Source organism: Cryptomeria japonica, chromosome 6 (assembly GCF_030272615.1).
Source record: "Cryptomeria japonica chromosome 6, Sugi_1.0, whole genome shotgun sequence".
NCBI classification, from domain to species: Eukaryota; Viridiplantae; Streptophyta; class Pinopsida; order Cupressales; family Cupressaceae; genus Cryptomeria; species Cryptomeria japonica.
In genome coordinates, this window is record NC_081410.1 from 543,114,767 (window position 1) to 543,123,372 (window position 8,606).

Below are 8,606 nucleotides of genomic sequence, written 5' to 3' on the forward strand. Positions count from 1 at the left end.
CAGGATTGGTGTAGAAGTGGAGTTATTCCATAGGGGGAGCATCAAGTTGCAGGTTGTTGATGCTGAACAATGAGTTTGACATTGCATGTTTTACTTTCAATTTGATATTTTTGTCAAAGGGGGAGAAGAACTATGTGATTTTTGGGAAGAAGAATTGTATGATTGATCTATTGCTTGCTACCAGCTGAAGACAAGGAGACTACATGGTAAAATGTAAAATCAGGATTCCTATTCACAGTCACAACAATCAATGGTATTGATATTTGTATTGCCATCAATGCCAAAGGGGGAAATTGTTGGCATTTGTATGAAGATTGCATTAATGAAATGTTATGTTGTCATTGATGTCAATTAACTGGTAATAATATTGTTATAATGTTATTTTGAAACCGGTAGGAAGAGCTAGTGAAGGGAACTGTAACCGGTAGGTAAGTTTGTGGAGTGAATCGGTATTGCTAAGTATTGGAGAGTTGAACCGGTAAACCCTACTTGTTGATTTGATAAACCCTAACCGATTAAGTTTGGTGAATTAGTTGTATTGGTTTATGATATGATGATAAGCGGTAACGATTATGACACGTATGCATATTGTATGAGGAGAGTTTCAAAGTGTTTTTGGTGCGTTGAGTTAATGGTTTTCATCTTGGGAATGAGCAAGTATATTGCATGTAATGCAAAACGCGTGATGAGTTACTGAGTTCGATGAACCGGAGATCAAGGAACGATCGAGGCTTTCTTGAATGATGTGCAGAGATTGTTATGTAATCCAACTGTCACACCTGAACCGACTTGTTTGTAATCTCTATGAGAAGATTAGGTTTTTGTTGTGTTACTGACTTTCAGAGGAAGCCTTCACGGATGCTAGTTGCTCATGTCATTTTAATGTTTTATTAGGGTTATGATTCTTTGCAAGCGTTTCGTTGAAATTGAAGAATATTGTAACTGGTCACGGAAAGGATTGGGCACAATTATATATAAACTAGATATCCACATGTTCTCAGATTATTTGAAGTTCGGTAAAAAGTTAATCCTCGTCACAAATGAAAATTTAAGTTTAAAGTTTTACTTCTAAAGAATAGTTTTAAAAATCTGGCCTGTTTTTTCTAGATTCTGGTAGAATTTTTTTTGTAAGACCTAGATGACTTAGTTTAGATAGCGTATGGAAAACTTTGAAAGCTTCTTGCATCTATTTAAATAATCTTATGGTATGTTTGCTCTTCATCGTTGTCATTTCTAGATGTTTTGTACAATTCAAGCTTTATTCTTTCCTCCACTCATTATCTGTCAAATATCATGAAATTTGAATGCTTATTACCAAGCGATGAAATTTATGGTCGGCTTTTCCTCATAACAGAGATTTTCGCCTTTTGAACAATACTGAACAAGATGTGTATAATAATTTCTTACAGAGATGTTTGCCTTTTGAACATAAGTTAACAAGATCAATCTAATGATTTTTTCTGCAATTTATTGGAATTATGCAACTAAGGTGAAAATGCAAGTACAATTGTGCTAGTGTGATATATCTGCTTTAAGAACGAATGTGCCTTTTATGTTTTTGGAAGGGTTTGTCAGTAAAAGAATACAACTGCAATCATGTGTTTGTGAGATATTTTACACCTGTTACTAGATATTTTATTGTAACCAATTACGCCACCACTTACTTGCGTTACGTCTGTAATGCCCACGAGTACACAACCTTTGTTTAGATCTCAATGAACTGTATCTATTTTGGTAGTGTTCGACCAAATACAGTAGCTGAATAATACTTCCCTTCTGACTGGAATTAATATTTTAATATAGATGATCATCTATGGATGTTTTACATGATATGTGTAGAGTTGATAAAGGTAGTTTGCTCGCTTCTAATGTAGATGCTCATTCTTGTTCAATTCTGTATTGGTTGTGAATGAACAATCTTGTTCAACCTTTTTTTTTAATTAAATGTATAAATCTCTTTGGTAGTTGTAATCCTTTTTTGCCATTGCTGTCTGAGATAATGAGTGGTTAAGACTCAGGTAAACGTTTTGATTGCTTAACAAAATAATGCTTGGCATTGTTAGCTACTACGGGAGAGGGACCAATACCAATACATGCTATAGTACTTGGATAAAATGGGTCCAATAGTGGTGCCCTAAAAATGTAATGTCAATTCTTATTCTAAAAAAAAACTTTAAATTCAAAAAGTAACCAATAACGTGATGCCACATCAGTGCACAAGTAAGCATGATTTAGTGCACATTTATTGTTCTTATTACAATTCAGGACCATTTTGAACACCTTTGCAAAAATGCATGTTGTTGTGGCATCATATTTGGCAATTTGTACTCGAAAATGATTTTTTAGAGTAGGGAATTTGACAAGTCAACTACTCATAAAATTGTGAGAAATTTGAAATATACACAAGAAATTGAAAAGTGCAAAGCTAGGGTGCACACGTATAGGGCACTCTCCTATAGTGGTTATCAATGTTTTTTTGGCTAATCTCTTTTAAGACTTGATTAAATTCCCTTGAAGCCTATTTCCTAAATGACTAGTGTCTCATCAATTGCATGGAAACTAAAACATTTGGTTATAATTTTGTGAATCCTATTCCAATGCATTTAAAGATTGGGAATCATCATAGGCTCAAAGGAGGAATCATAAACAAGCTATCTTTAATCCCCCACTAGTATCAATGAAAGGTAATGTCCATTTTCTTAAAGGAGGAAGTCAAAAGCTATTCATAATTGCAACCACTCAATTTCAATAAGATACTGGCCATATTTGGAATTGCTCTAACCATCTCATTCGATACTTTCTTTTTAAAAATCCTTTGGATCCTTATTTTAAAGATAGTTCCTAGAAGATTTGATTTGATTTGATTTTAATTTATAACGAGGAAACCCAAAGAAGCTATTCATATTTATGATCATCATAATCTCAAAATAACTCTCGCATAGACATCTTTGTTAAAATTCTTCTCTCAATAAGATATATATAGATGTATATTTTTAAGAAACTCAAATTATCTAAACATATATACGATCATTCCTTCAATCAATTCTTAGGAGGAAACTAAAGAATCTAACCATATATATGATCGCTCCAATTTTAATCAATACAAAACTCGCTTGTGAACTAATTTGATGTTATCTATAAAACTATACCTTACCGGCTCCCCTTGTTTCATTGTTCTCTTTAGCTAGTTCACTACCCTCTTGCTCGTCCTTTTACTATTTTATTTGACTTGGCCAAACCATAGCCTTAGCCTCTTGCTCCACTTATTTTTCTTACATCTTGAACTCTCCTTTTTTCTTGTTTGTTTCACATTTGTTTTTTCTTACATTAGTCATCATTCTTTGTTTGAATTTTCTTTTGAGATTTCTAGTTCCATTTGTGTTATTGCTCTAGCTATTTATGTTTTATAATAGTTTCATCACTTCATTCTAATTAGTCAATAGTATTTGTTGTTATAAATTTGATTATTTGTTTGTCAATTTTTCTAATTACACATTTTAATTGCTTTATTTTAATTCATCATTTTTTATAATACTAATATTTTAGTAGGGACAACATTATAAAAATACTTCACATGCATTATATTAATTTTTTAAAGTTATTTTGAACAAATTTGAATATCTATAATCTTTTAATTTAATATAGATGTAAAGCGGAAAATCGAACCCTAGGTGTTCCCCCACTCCATGGAGAGAGAAAGGAGGTCACTAGGATTGACGGTTTTCACTTAGGAGAGACTTTACATTCAAAAGAGGGGTTGAAACTCACAAGATCCAATCCCACACAATGCAAGATTGAATTCTAAATGAGTTTCAAGGGTTGAGACATCAAGGATACCCTCTTTTGTAAAGAATGTAGATAGAAGGATTGAACTAGGAGTGTATGTAAAAGTAAGAAAGATTCGCTTGCAGACGGAGATAGGGACACGGGATGAAGCTACGGACCTGAAATTAGCAGTAGAATGTCGAGACGATGCTGTTCTGCAAGTTTGAGCGAAAGTTGACGGGATGATAGCGCCCGGAGTGCACACGGTCCTCCGAAAAATCCGCGAAACGAAGGGGTATCTATTCGTCTCTGCACAAGGATTCCAGATCTTCAATTATAGCCGCATACCTGCAACCTACACACAGAAAAGAGAGGATGATTGGGGGGTTAGGGATTAGGGGTTTGCCTTTAGGTCAAACCCCGGTTTTGGAATTAACCAAAAAATGAGAATGCTGTAAATGTAAGTGTTTGTAATGTAATCAAGTACTGATACCTTGTTGTAAGAATGTTTGTATTCTTACATGCGAAGGTGTAATGATGTTGTATGTTGTATGTTGTAGGTGATCTCCTCTTCAATGGTTGAATCCTTGTCTTGAATGCAACACCTAGCCTTGAATGGAGACTTAGAATGCTCAATTGCTTGAAGGAATGCTTGAATGCTTGAATGTTTGAATGTTTGAATATCGCTTCCGCCTCTTGCACACATATGTTTTGCCTACTTTTCTAGGAGGGGAAATGTAGTTTATATACTTGTTAATTAGGGTTAGGAGACTGATTTTTCCGACCTTAGGCCGACCTAGGAGCATTATTTTCCAAATTGCAAACTTGAAGACCCGATGCCCATCAAGAGACCGGGCCCAAAATAGGGCCAGGGACCAGGGCGCTAGGCGCCATGGTCCCACCTCCTGGGACAGCAGGGTGCAAGGAGGATCAGGCCACGGTGCAGAAAGATGCAGTTTTTGATGTTGTAAACAGGTTTCGGGGTCTCCATTCAGGTTCAACGTTGCGCCGCCATCGTGAAGACCCAAATGCAGTCGAAATTGCAAGTGTCGCAATTTTACGACGCTACAATAGATATGTTATCTGAAATATTAAGCTCTATGTTATTTAGATGAAGTATTGAGGGTTTTATAGGAGTCCTTGCCCATGTGACTTAACTCATAACACATTGCAAAGTCAAACTTGGCTTAAAATAATTAATTATTTTTGGTGGAATATAATTCATTAATTTTATGTTTGACATCTTTATTGACAGTCATTTGCTTAGCTTTCTAGAGTGATAAATTTGTGCCAATCTAATTTGTGAGATTTATTTAGGTTGAAATCTTCATAACTTTGGTCTATTAGAGAATAAAATACTTTTGAAATTTTCATATTGACTTTTCATTCTTGGACCATGGTTCCTTCACAAAATTATAAGGTTGCTATTTTCAAACTTCTTCCTTTTTTCCTCTTTGTTGGGTTGTAAGATTCTTTCCTTTATTAGAAAAAGATGAATACTCTTAATTTTTTACAATGATATTTCCTTCAGATCCATATATACTAGTAGACTTGATAATAAATTTGTTGAAGCTTTGCATTGTCTTTTAAGACTTGAACATGCTTTAGCGGTGGACATCTTGGTATAAAAAATTGTTTTCTTAACATCCTTCAATCCATTGGTAATTAAAATTTATGTTTTGAATACCATCTTCTACATGTTTTTGTGTCTAGAGGTATCTTTGTCTTATTCTAAGCAACAATAGAAGGCACACTCACCATTCAAGGTACTTTCACACACTCACCATTCAAGGTAGAATCTTCACCTTCATTTCGGATTTGCATAATATGAGGAATTGCTGAATCTTCACCTTCATTCATTGAATCTTCAGATTTACATAATATTTGCATGAGGAATTTTGGATTTGCATAATATGAGGAATTGCTTGGGTAGAATCTTCACCATTTGAGGTAGCTGAATCTTCACCTTCATTCATTGATTTGCATATATGAGGAATTGCTTGCGTCCCATCCATTGCTTGAGCTATCCACTGCATTTCACAACTACTCGTGCTTTGCTGTTCCTAGGTCAACATCATCAGTAGTCTTTTAATGTTGCCCCCATGACTCGGTTATCAATGTTCAGTCTTCCCCTTTCGCCACCATGAATTGTATACGGCCCATAGGGCAATCAACCTCTCTTTCTCTTTTCTCTCTCTCCCACCCTGCCCCTACCATGGCACTAGGACGTATACACAGCGAAGAATGAGCTAACTGGTTAAAGGATCAACCTTTCTCGGGTAGCATTGATGAGTTTCCAGTTCTCATTAGAAGATTGAGTAGGAGAGGCCATTGTCAAACTATTTTTGTATTTATCAACCACACCCCCTCTAACAGTGAGGTAGTTCCAGATAGTTACTTAAAATTTTCATGTTTTATGTTAAGGTCTTTAGTTGGAAAACCATCTTCCTTTTCTACTATTTTTTTTGTCTATTGTGTTTCCTTGCGCATTTACAAATGTGCGTGAGAGTCATCTTGTACTAGTTATAGGGAGGTATCTAGCAGAGGAAGCTTCATAACATTAGAGTTTGTGTTAATATGTTCCAAACATAAATGTAAATAAAAAATTGACAAATATACCTCAATTTTGAAATGCTTGGCATGAAGTTCCACACAAGCCTTAATGTTTCTAGAACATGTTAGTGTATGCTTTCATCATGGAAAAACATAATGTATTTGATCATAACTGATGTAAAAAAGTTGTATCTTTGAATGCCTTGTTCCTTGATTATAGATCTATGCTCAATTGATTTGAATTGCTTGATTGAAAAATTGGTAGATGTGGGTCGGAGTTGATAGGGGTTTGAAATGAGAAATAGACTTGTATCTATATGCAACTTGCACCTTTTCAAATTGAACTTTTGGAATATTCCAAATTTGGAGAGGAAATTCCTAGTATTTGCGAATCCAACATTCATCTTTGAAATTTTAGGTCCAATTTCCATGAATAAGGGTTCCCAAGACCCTAGTCCTAGAAAATTGAGCCATGAGGAACAACATGAATAAGGGAATGGACCAAATTTATGGAAACATTCTCAAACCTAAGTACAATTAGGCATAAATAAGGCAACCACTAAAGTGAGTCCAAACCTAGTGTATATTTATAAAGAGATACAACTTATGATGCAATATTTAGCCCCCTCTTAGCAAGAGTATGAAATTATGCTCATGTACTCTTGGGAAAATATGGAGAAATCAAATATTCTTTCACCTATATATTGAAGAGTCAAGATGACTACAAGTTTGGAAAGGTGGTAGCTTCCAAGACTTATGATATTGTCAATCTACAATATTGAGATAAAAGGAAAGCACAAAGTGAGTAATATGAGTAACATTGGTAACACACATGGAGCATGCAAAACACAAAGTTATGACATTTAGAACTAGTAAGATTCATATATTCTCACTAGGAGCCATATCAAAAAGACAAGGCATAGATCTAGGAATAGTAAGATCCTTGTATAGTTACTAGGAGTCATGTCAAAGACACATAAAAGCATGATACCCAAGTTAGTAAGATCCTCTAATATTTAGTCATAGATCACATTCTAACAACAAATAGAAGGTTATATCTTGGTAACCTAACTAGTCCATGAGTAGTAGCTCAAAATGTTATCAAAGCTAGGGTAGGTTAGGATCCCCAAGAACCTATAATGTGTCTTATAATGGGTGTTGAAAATAATCTACACTCAAGCCAATAATGGAATGGTAAGAAAGGGGGTAGTAGCTCAATGGTAGAGAAATTTATTAACAAATAGAAAGCCTTAAGTTGGATTCCTGGCCATTTTATGAGTATTAGCTTAACATTTTCATGCGTAAATAACATCTACTCCCACCTATACCATAGATCCAACTTCCACAAATTCTCCTTCCACAACCTCTAGTCACCTTCATGTACCAAAGCCACTAGTGCCATACCTTAAGTACTTACATCCTCCACTTATCGTCCACCATATGGCCTATTTATCAAATTTATTTCTTCTACATGTAAAAGCCATATGCACAAGATGGAATGACAATTGGTAGATGTAAAAGCCATATTCCACAACCTTTGCTAATATCCTTTCTACCAGTGCCAAAATGTGAGGTTTGTAACAAGACGTGACATCCATCAAAGCATAATAGAGAGGAGATTTCTAACAAGATAGCAGATCAAACAATGTAGGAAAGCATCGATTAAAAATAAATACAAGATTGTAGTTTATAGAGTTTAGTAAAAGGGGCAATGAATAAACATAACACTACTTTGGAAGGATGTAGAGATGGTGCATGACACAATATAGAGACAAGCTATGCAAGAAACAAGAATAGAAAAGATGCAAGGTTGAGCCATAGAGTAGGGTATGATATCCATCAAAGCGTAAAGGGTTTTGAAACTCTATCATAAATATAATTGCCATGTGTTTGATCAAACCAATAACTATCTAAAAAATTGAAATGCTAGGGAGAGACATTAAATGTGAAGAGGATTGATGTGCATGAAGATTATTAATTGCATATTTGAATAAATATTTTATTGTAATCTTTATGTTTGTTCAATTTGTGTGCAAGATTTACCCTCTTTGGAAGCTACCATACCATTCAAATATTCATGTATTGGGACCTAATTGTGAAAGTTTGAGGTCCATTGGGAAAAAATTTGTCATTTTGCCATGACAACTTTTGCATTTCTTGTAGAAAATTCTTAAAAATATAGTTGGAAAGTTAGTTTATGGTGGTTTGAGGTTGTAACCCACTTGGATGGGAATAAATAGGCCTTTGGCATGCCATCCAAGAGTTTTGCTTAATGAAATTGGGGTTTT